General features: G+C 57.7%; 1 protein-coding gene across 4 annotated transcripts in view; it reads right to left on the reverse strand.

The window, feature by feature from the left end:
* The window catches only part of LOC123587775 (myelin basic protein), a 116,339-nt gene extending 105,748 nt beyond the window's left edge, over positions 1 to 10,591 (reverse strand). Inside the window, exon 1 of one of the 4 annotated variants that reach the window (XM_045457779.1) lies at positions 10,513 to 10,591. The gene's annotated coding sequence lies outside the window, so the exon portion shown is untranslated. The remainder of the gene's footprint in view (positions 1 to 10,512) is intronic. The other 3 variants (XM_045457778.1, XM_045457777.1, XM_045457780.1) reach the window with 3 other exon arrangements.
* Between the last annotated feature and the right edge of the window lie 208 nt (positions 10,592 to 10,799).

Raw genomic sequence — 10,799 nt, forward strand, 5'->3', positions numbered from 1 at the left:
ATTTGCTGGTTCCATCAAAATCAAGATCGTCTGGGATGGCCTTTTGTAGGCTATAAAGTGCTTCCCTGGTGAACTGCTATAATGCTATCATGAGGGGTCTTAACCCTTCATACGCCACACAAACCGCAGCATTTCTTACTTGACCCGCATCCCAGATTCAGATGAAGGGCGGGGACATCTAAAGGCAGAGCGGAACCAGCTTACTTGAAAGAGCAAAGGAGCAGGACGTGTGGGAGAAAACAGGCTTGGGGCAGAAAACCAGGATTCTAATACCACCTGCCCGTGGCAGTGAGGCGGCCGTGGACGGGCCCCCTGGCCTCTCTGGGCCCCGTTGGCTGTGTTTCTGGAGAAACAAGGGGCTGGACAAGGCTGGCTCCAGACTCGGCAGCCGCTCATGGCGTTCAGATTCCACCAGGGCTGAGCACAGACGTCGCACTCCCTGTGTCTTTACAACTGGAGCGTTTCCTGACAAGGTTTAGGCAAAGCCGCCCACGCTGTGTCCGACTGCTGACGACAGCTGGCTTCCTGAAGCCAGAGGCCAAGTCCAGGAGGAGATGCTATGAAAACTCACGACGCGAGCGTCTCCTTGGTGCTCGGTGCCAGAAGGAGCATCGGAGGAGCAGGGCGAAAAGAGCTGGCCTGCGTCACGTGCCCACACGAGCGTGTACTCGCCCGTGCACGCCCATGCACGGTGCGTCTGTGCTGTGTCTCTCCCTCTTCTGAGATCTGGGGCGGTAGAAGGACACAGACGTGTTGTCCCGCTGGCCACTTTGAAGGCAGATCCTCAGACCTCACCTAACCTACTTGTGCCTGAGACCTTTCTAGAGCGAGACAGAGTCTGCCTGGGAAAGAAAACCCCACAGGCTGTCGGAGGCCAGTTTCAGAGGCACACTGCTACCTTCCCAGCACCACAACGGTGACCAGGACGTCGTAGGCACTCGAAGCTGTCCCCTCTCTCAATCACATGTGCACATGCCCATTTACACGTGCACACACACACACGTACACGGCACACGTGTGTTTGGAGACCCGTCGTCGGTCTGTGGCATCCCACGGAACCGGAGCAACCTGTGAACCGTGGGGAGGCCCGAGGGGTTGGAGCGGCCGGGAGGTCCGTCCAGCCTGGTACACCAGCAGGGGAGGAGTTTCGGATCCAGGGGCACTGAAGGGCCGTCTCGGGGCAGAGCCCTCTGAAAACAGAAGCCCTTGCTCAGAAGGAACCAGAAAGGAAGCGTGGGTCCACACTGGTTGGGGTTGCCGAGCACACAGGGCGGCGGCCAGAGTCGCGGGCCCCGCCCTCAGCTCCGCACGGAGCCCTCCGACGCTTGGTCGCATGGGGAGCAGAGGAGCAGATGTGGTGGAGGGTGTGGAAGCCCCAGACCAGCAGCCTCCCCCACGCGCTGTGTGCCGGTGCCCACGGTCAAGGGCAAACATGGGCTCCTATGGGGCCGGGAGGTGATCCGGCACGGAGGTGGGACGCAGCCCTTCAGAAGACAAGGTGGCCCCGGGGTCACATAAAGCCGCACCTGTGCTCAGCTCACCAGTCACTGGTTACGACAGGCCTGGGTGACACCACGTGGAAACATACTACAGTGTGTAACAGATGTCAAGGGGCGAGCGTTCTTACGTGAGTTAATTACCCTTTCAGGATGCTAAGGTAGACATTATATTCTAATAAAACTTCGCCCAAATGTCGTTAAATAGACGCACCCGAAGCCAGGTGAATCCAAGCAGCATCCGGCACGGCGACTGGCCGCCAGGTGGAGGGAAGCCTGGTTATCTGGCCACCGGCCGGGTTGCAGGGGCAGAGGAGCCCAGCAGGGACCACTGGTGCGCCAGCCAGGCCCACGGCTGAGGCTGTCCCAAGACCTCACTGTAGGCACGGCGTGGGGCCTGGGCTTCCCTGTCCACACGTTTTCACGTCTGCCCTCCCCTGGCCTCCACCAGACACCATCAGATGTCTGTGATCAGTCAGGGAGCCCAGAGCAACCACGCCCGGGACCCCACCCGATGACAGGTGTCACGGTCATTAAGTGTCACTCCACTGGAGGAGGTCAGGGACAAACCCTGGTTGAGCCTGGGGTGCCTTCCTCAAATTCCTCTTGGAGCCCACGTCGCGAGAGCAAATGGAGTCACGTCGCGGAGACGCAAGGTCTGAGGTGACCGGATCACGGTAGCTCATGCAAAGGCACCACCGGCGACCGTCTCTTTCTTCATGAGCAAATTCAGTTGTGTTTTTACTTTTGGAGGGGTTTGAAGTTTGTCCCGGTTCTAATGTACTCTCCCATTAAAACGTCCTTGTCCTACAGCACACTTCACTTGGGTGTTGCTAATCCCCTGTAAAGGCAGATCTACGGACCCGCGTTTATAGATGGTGTCAGGACGGTTCCCTAATGTGGTTTCGACCGTGACCTTGCACTGCATTTTCAGGGCGTTTTCACACCCTGCTTCACAGAGCAAGTTCCCACCAGCAGCCTGAAATGAGCAAGGTCAGCTTCCAGCATCTGGTCTAAATCCCTCTCTCTTCCAAAAGGAGCCTGGACATACGCAAACGACGAGAGAATAAAAGAGCCGCCATCTCCCGTTTGGAACCACACCGCCTTTCAGACAGCATCACACAGCGATGAGTGGAAGCTACGGATGCATTACGCCGTCTCTGAAGTGTCATCGATCGTCTTCATATTCCTAGGAAGGACAGGGCAGCTGCTGCTGACACTCAGACACCCTCGGTCCCAGCTAGTCCAAGGTTATTACATTTTCAGACACCAAAGAACCAGAATGAAAACAACCACGGCACCCTCACGGCCACGCGTGCACATACGCACACACAAGCACACACACACCACTACTTCCTAATTCTATTAAATCCCTGCCTTAATTTGTCTGGTCTTTTAAGGCAGGACAGTAAGCTGAGTCAACCTTAGGACTGGGCGTACTCCTGCACGATCCGGACCCTGCTGTGTCAGCTGTTTGGTGATGATCAGAATCAGCAGAGCCTGTGCCTCCGTGGATGCGGCAGGCACGAGCCCCACGCGCTGTGAAATGACACCCAGGCCAGTAGACGTACGTGGAGGTTTCCCAGAACGCACAGGCGGGAGCCAACCCCATCCCTCATCGGCAAAACGCTACCAAACCACGGATGAGAGCCACCGCTGCTAAAAGCTGAGCGGGGAAGGTGGACATCCTGGAAACACAGCGAGGGAAGGGCCCTGGGGACGAGAGGGCCTATGAGGAAGCAGGACTTCCAGGACGGCCAGACAGGCCACCCCAGGGAGCGGTGTGGGGCTGCTGGGGGAGCAGGAGGCCTGGGAGGGACCTGGGTGCAAGGCAGAGTCCCCCTCACTGCGCAGTGCTGTTGGGGAAGGCTGCCTTGTCTCCCTCCCTCTCCCCGGGGGTCCCGCTCACCAGCAGTCCCACGGCGTGGCTGTCTGTGCGCAGCTCGGGGCCGTGGGCAGACGTTTTGCCCTGGGAAACCTGTCTGTGTGCATCTAACCCCCCAGTAATACGGAGAAGCCTCTCGGGTCAAGAACCACGCCCGTCTTATCTTGTGGACCTGGGAACGCAGTGCGCAGCATGGTCAACGGGTTTTAAAAGATTAATCATGCATTTACCGCATTTGGGAAGCCTGCAACACAGCTCGTAGTGTTTGCTTTTAGAGCAAGTTTCGCAAAAATGTTAGGCTTCAGGTGTCCAGGCATCTGGATGAGAATAGGGGCACCGGGAAATACTCCTCGTCAGAGGCGCCAGTGCTCACGAGGCAGGAAATAAAAGCTATTCTCCGAATACAGAGAAAGTAACAAACAAGACGCAGATAAAAACACGAAAGCATAGAATTTATTTCCCACGGGTCCCTCTTTCTGATGCAAAGTCACTCGATTAGTGAAACACACGAATTTCGGTGCCCTTATGAAAACGTGTGTGAGCACACGCGTGTACGCTCGGATAACCCCGTGTAGACTGGACGCGGCTCCTTCCTTCCCTTAGAGCAGGCTCCTCGGAGTCTCCTGGGGACCTTACAAGAACACACACTCCTGCACCCGATCCCCAAGCTGTGGGTGGTGCGGCGGAAACGGGGGCCCGGGACTCTGCATTCAACAGGAATCTGGATGAAGTGTGCGCAGGTGGTTGGCCGACCCGACCCTGTCCCAGCAGCCTCGTGAAAAGACACGGGGCCCGCGGGCTCCCCGCCAGCCGGCCACCAAGCCGATTCTGCGCCCCCTGGCAATCTACACGGGGTGGGGGGATCGCTCTGTGAGAGCTTCGCCTCCCGGTTTCCACGGGACCCCGGATAAGGAAGAACTGTGCCTGTGTGAGTCCTTCCTCTCTGTTTCGGCTGCTGGTTGGGGAGGCGGTGGCCTCGTGTGTCTGCAAGGTCTTTGCCGGAGGAGCATCCGCCTGGCTCTCGGCTCCCGCCGGCAGGGACCGACGTTGTCCCTGGAGGGGCGGGCAGGACGTGGCTGGGGTGGGGGAGATCCCATGGCGCCCGACCCCACAAGGCAGGGACAGCACTTGTGCAGGAAGGCCAGCGAGTGGCGATGAGGCCCTCGGGAGCCCCGCCTTTCCCACCCTTACTTAAAACACTGGGGCCGCAGGGGCGCCCAGGGGGTGGGGCGGGGAGCTCAGTTGGTTAAGGGTTCGACTCTTGATTTCATCTCAGGCCATGATCTCACGGTTCGTGGGATCGAGCCCCACGTCAGGGTCTGTGCGGACAGCTGGGAGTCTGCTTGGGGCTCCGCCTCGCGCCCCTCTCTGCCCCGCCCCTGCTTGCTCACAGGCGATCACTCCTTCTCTCTCTGTCCCTCTCTAAATAAACTTTAAAACAAAACAAAACCACCGGCACGGCCACACTCGCCACCCTCTCCGACAAAAACAAACCGTCACCCGACTGCGCTGCAGCAAAGAGGAGTCATTCTCTGAGACACGAATCTCACGCAACGGGGTGCAGCGAGGTGCACTGCTCCCGCGGAACCGGGTCTCCCCAGGCCCCAGGCCGCTGGGTGGTGGAGACGCTGGGCCGGGTCCCCTGGGGGGGGGCAGCACAGGCGGTGGGCCCCACGCTGGGCGGGGGGGGGGGAGGGGGACGTGGCACCGTGATGAGTGAGGGTCCAGCTGCAGAGTACTCAGAGCACACGGTCACCAGACGTCCAGTGGTCAGCACCGGATGCTGACCACCGATCACAAGGAAACCCGCAAGCAAGTACAATCCCGTCACGTCTGCGTACAGGAGCATCAGCAGCCCTCGGGGTTGTCTGGGCGTTTTTTAAAAAAAAAAAATTTTTTTAATGTTTGTTTATTTTTGAGAGAGAGAGAGAGAGAGAGAGAGAGAGAGAGGGAGTGGGGGAGGGGCAGGGAGAGAGGGAGGCGCAGAATTCGAAGTGGGCTTCAGGCTCCGAGCTGTCAGCACAGAGCCGACGCGGGGCTCGAACCCACGAGCCGTGAGATCATGACCTGAGCTGAAGTGGGACCCTTAACCCACTGAGACACCCAGGCGGCCCTTTCTGGGTGGTTTTAAAACAGGGGAGATATATAAACCAACCCGAAGCCTTCGTTATGGCATAAATCACAATCTGTGTGCTGCTGAAAACCCCTGCACTTAATGAAATACTGAACGGCTCTTGTGACTATCGTTGTGTTTTAAACTGTACAAGGGGCGCCTGGGTGGCTCGGTCGGTTAAGCGTCTGACTTCGGCTCAGGTCATGATCTCACGGTCCGTGAGTTTGAGCCCCGCGTTGGGCTCTGTGCTGACAGCTCAGAGCCTGGAGCCCGTTTCAGATTCTGTGTCTCCGTCTCTCTCTGCTCCTCCCCTGTTCATGCTCTGTCTCTCTCTGTCTCAAAAATAAATAAACGTTAAAAAAAAATTAAAAAAAATAAACTGTACAACACGTAGCAAAAAGAAGCACTTCATCCTCAAGAAAAACAGCCAAGGGGCTCTCAGCAGAAGCTCATTTCCTGTAAGAAGGCTGCGGCTACAGGCCTCAGAGAAACCCCCTCACACTCTGAAAGGTGTCACCCGCTTGGTTATCATCTACGAGCCGCTGACCCCTTTTCAAAGTCGGGGTCGGTTTTGCTGTGCTGTGTCTTACCCCCATCAAGAGAGAGCTTCTCATGCTCCCGCACGTGAAAAAAGTGAGTGTTTTCCTATCTGCTTCTTTCCTCCCAAGAAGAGCTGTTCTGCAAAGGCCTCTGGTTTCTGAGCGGTCCCCAGGCGCTCGTGTGGCCGGCCTGGCACGGGGCGGGGTGGAGCCCTTGGGCCTGCTGGTGCCATTGGGGGTGGCCGGGAGGGGGCCTGCTGGGGATTCGACGGCTGGCTGAGGGACTGAGAAGGAGCACTGCCAGGCTTCCCCACTGGGTGCCAGGGAGGGCCTGGACCCGTGGACACACAGGCTTCCTGCAGAGCCCACCATTAGTCCGTCGGTGTCCTTCCAGAAAACACATCTGACTGGGGGAGGGGGAGCTTAGTTAGGCCTTTGAATGGGTTTTATGGATGTCCTGAAGATGTATGTCTAGGGGCGCCTGGGTGGCGCAGTCGGTTAAGCGTCCGACTTCAGCCAGGTCACGATCTCGCGGTCCGTGAGTTCGAGCCCTGCGTCAGGCTCTGGGCTGATGGCTCAGAGCCTGGAGCCTGTTTCCGATTCTGTGTCTCCCTCTCTCTCTGCCCCTCCCCCGTTCATGCTCTGTCTCTCTCTCTGTCCCAAAAATAAATAAACGTTGAAAAAAAAAAAATTAAAAAAAAAAAAAAAAAAAAGATGTATGTCTATATCCAAGAACAGGTGTCACATAAACAGAAACTCCTGGGCCCAGAGGTTCAGAGGACTGACCCTTATTTAAAATAACCTTTGGGGACAGAGTGGCAGCTCTTCTGTGCCCATGGGGGAGTGTCCCCAACATCGGCCAGCACACACGGAACCCAGGTGCAAACAGGAGGGGGTGTGCGTGTCAGGTTGTGTGTGCGGAGAAGTGTGTGGGTGTGTGTCTCTGCGCGTGTGTGTGTGTGGGGGGGGGTGTGGCCAAGAACTAGGCCCTCAGGCTCTGAGAAAGCCTCTCTGGGCCCCTGCCCTGCTCTCTGCCTCTCAGCCCCGTCTCCCCATGCTCTTTCCCCTTTGTTACTTGCCTTTTGGTATATTTTTTGTATTTATCTCTACCGTAACACTAAGCGTGCAACGTGGCTCATCGCTTATTACCAATAAAACCGCATTTCCCTTCTTTTGTTCTGGAAAATGTTAACCCCTTCACTCTCAAAGAAAGTGAATTAGCTAAAAGGAAGTCAAAATCCCACGGAGAGTTTTCTGATGTAAGCAAGCCTGTTGTGACACTTGCGTGGGAAGGCACAGAGCCCTCAGGAACCACCGCGACTTCTATTTTTTAATTGAAAAATTTTTTAGGCTTATTTATTTCTGAGAGGGAGAGAAAGAGAGAGTTCACGTACGAGTTGGGGAAGGGCAGAGAGAGAGGGGACAGAGGCTCCACAGCCGGCTCCGGGCTGTCGGCACAGAGCCCGACATGGGACTCAAACCCACGAACCGCGAGATCATGACCTGAGTCGAAGTCAGACGCTTAAGTGACTGAGCCACCCAGGCGCCCCGGCCACCATGCTTTTAATAAAGAAAAGCAGAGAGGACCCAGTCTGCCTGACGTTAAGGTTTACTCCCCCGGGGACAGTAATCCAGACAGTGTAGTCCTGGCGGACGGAACAGACACCCACAACCCAGAAACAGACGCGCACAAACCTGACGAAGGAGGAAAGCACCTTGGGGGAGGGGTGACCCTGGGAACAACCAGACACTCAGGCCAGAACCAACCGAACAAAACCAAAAGCCCTCAACCTGCACCTCATGCTTCAGGAGAAATTAAATCAGCCTTCAGCGGAACGTGCAAAACTGCAATACATAGAAAAAACAACAGGGGAAAAGCCTCCAGGATGTCAGGCTCACAGAAAATGCCTACTTACCCACCCCCGCCATCACAACTCATAAAAGCAAATCACTGCAAACCACCGGGACCCGCGTCTAGAACACATTAAGGACAATCAAGGCCAAACAGCCAGTCAGACACGAGCAGGCTGTTCACCCGACGGGATACGCAGACAGCAGTTACACTCATGAAAATCTTCAGCATCGTTACCCGGGAGGGAAGTGCAAGTTAAAATCAGGACGTCACGTTAGACACCTTAGCTGGTCTCACAGCTGAGATAAAAAGCAGCGAGGGTGCTGAATGCCGACAAGGTTGTGCGCATCCTGGGTCACTCCTCCCTTGCTGGTGGGACGCAAAATGGTGCAGCTATTCCAGAAAAGAGTGTAGCTGTTTATGTTTTTGTTTTCATAAAATTAAACACGTGCTTACCATGTGACTTAGCAATTGACCCCTTAGGCGTGTATCCCAAAGACATGAGAACCATGTTCACGGGAAAACCTGTCCGTGGATGGCCACAGCGATTTTATTCTCAATGACCCCAAACTGGAAATGATCAGCGTGCCTTTCAAAGAGTGAGTGGTTGAAAACCAAAGAATCCAGAGTGGTCCATCTGTACCATGAAATACTGCTCAGCAATAAAACAGAAAGACCGCCAGATATATAATCAACTTGGACAGATCTGAAGAGAATTGCGCTTAGTGGAAAAAAAAAAAGCCAGTCAAAAAGAAAGGCTGCATATTGTAAGACTCCATTTCTACAGAATTCTTGAAATGATGAAATTGTAGAAAATGGGGAACAGGACTTGTGGTGCCAAGGGCGCGGGGAGGGGGGAGGGAGGAGGGGGGAGGGGGGAGGGTGCACGCTGGCGGTGGCTAGAAAGGACAGGCTGTGGTGTGGAAACCTGGGGTGGCACCGTCTTACTTGACTGTCGGCGACCACACGATTCAACTGACGTTTAGAAGTTCGGGTGGCAACAGAACATCCCAGGGAAGGCTGCGGTCTAGTTTTCAGCACAAAGTCACTGCCCTCAGCCACCAGGCAGCAAGAAAGACCCAGGGTTCAGAACCACCACGGAGGATTCAGAGGCAAATCACAGAGCAAGTGACTTTTCCCAAACTTTCTTATCTGGGGGCAGAGTGTGATACTTTAGGTAAAGATTTTCACCGTGGATTTGAACCAAATACTTTTGTGTGACCCCAGGTTAATAAAAGTAGTCATTTCAGAACAGTTCCATCCCTGAGAGTAAGCGATGTTGTGCAGTAACTTTTAACCGGTTTCCTTCCCTTCAGGTTTTTGTTCATTCCATTAAAAAAAAAAAAAACCCACCAAAAACTACTGATGGGCATTCTTCCTTGTCTGGGCTGCCCGCCTCATGCGGGCCACCCGGCTTACCCTTCAAGAGCCGCTGTGTCCCAGGCTCCCCGGCTCTACACCAGGCAGTGATGTCTCTCAGGGTGGTCCCTGACTTGAAGGCCATGGTCTGTGAAATGTCTCCCTGATCTTGGCCGGTGAAAATCTCAAATAACCACGGGTGTCAGGTAGGATGCTCCCCACACTCCACTTCCTCTGGAAACCTCCTTCTAGCAGCGTGGGTGTCCCTGGCCGGATGAGCCGGCCCCCCGGAACCACGCTGACACCCCTCAGCACACATCCCTGCTACCTCAAGCAGAGAGGGACGCAACACATGTTGCTGCCTCTCCGGTTGTCGCAACTGGAAAACAGAGAACAGGAACCAGAACGCGCCTATTTCCTGCCAGAGCCTTACTGAGATCCCCCCCCCCCCCACAAAAAAACGTACACGTTTTGCAAACTCCACTCCGCCTTCCGATAAGAGGGGCGAAAGCAGATCCTAAAAGAAACCAGGCGCTGCCACCAGCATCCCACAAGACCCGGGCCACCTGGGCGCCACCGCCCTGAGAGCACAACACACACACACCCTGGGGGTCACCGCCCCCCTCCCCCCCCGCGTCGGGCCCAGGAGGGGCGCGCGCGCCGCCGGCTCCCAGGCGCCAGGAGCGCAGGTGGGCTCAGGTGGACCCCGGTGGCCGCGGGCGGCGCGCGACGGAGCTGGGACAGGCCCGGAGAAAGCGGAAGCCAGGCGTCTCCGGTCCCCGCCCCCCGCGATCAAAGGGAAACTTGGTCCGTCTGGGGCGGGGCGGGGGCGTCCGCGGGGCTCCACGCGGGGAATCTGCAGGCACTTTAACCGGGTAGGGTCCCCCCCCCCAGCCTGCTCTTCAGCTCGCCGCCTCCGGCACCCGTCTCCACGCCGCCCAGAGCCGCCTCCTTTGACCTCGGTCACCTCCCACCCCCGAACCCCACCCCCACCGCCAACCCCAGGCCGCCCGCTCTTCCCGCGACGGGGCCGCCGGACCCCGCCAGAGACCATACCCGGCCACCCGTCGGGTTCCCGCGCCCGCCGCTGTAGACCGGCGTCCACACCCGCGCCCACCAGCTCGCAGGGACACCTCGGGCGGCCTCCTGCGCGCCACCTGCGCCGCTGCCCGGAGAGCCCCGCGCCCCGCGTCACCCACCCCCCCCTCCCCAGGTCCCCGCGGTCCCCGCTCCGGGCCGCCCCGGCCGCCCCCGCCGCGATCACCCACCGCGCGCTCGCCGCTCCGAGGCCGAGGGGCGCCGCGGGCTCCCACGCCGTCTCTCCGCTGCCCGGGTCCCCCTCGGGGGCGGCCGGGTCCCGGAGCTGCCGGCGCCGCCTTCCGGGGAGGGAGACGCGGGCCGCCAGGGCCGCAGGCTAGTCCTCGCTGGCGCGCGGCGGTGACTGACGGCGGCTGCTCGCGGCCCGGAGCGCACCCCGCCCCCCTCCCCCCCCCCCCCCCCCCCCGCCCCCGCCGCCCCGGCTTCCTGCGAGCCAGGTAAACACGGCCGCCCGCGG

Source organism: Leopardus geoffroyi, chromosome D3, assembly GCF_018350155.1.
Source record: "Leopardus geoffroyi isolate Oge1 chromosome D3, O.geoffroyi_Oge1_pat1.0, whole genome shotgun sequence".
In the NCBI taxonomy this organism is placed as follows: domain Eukaryota; kingdom Metazoa; phylum Chordata; class Mammalia; order Carnivora; family Felidae; genus Leopardus; species Leopardus geoffroyi.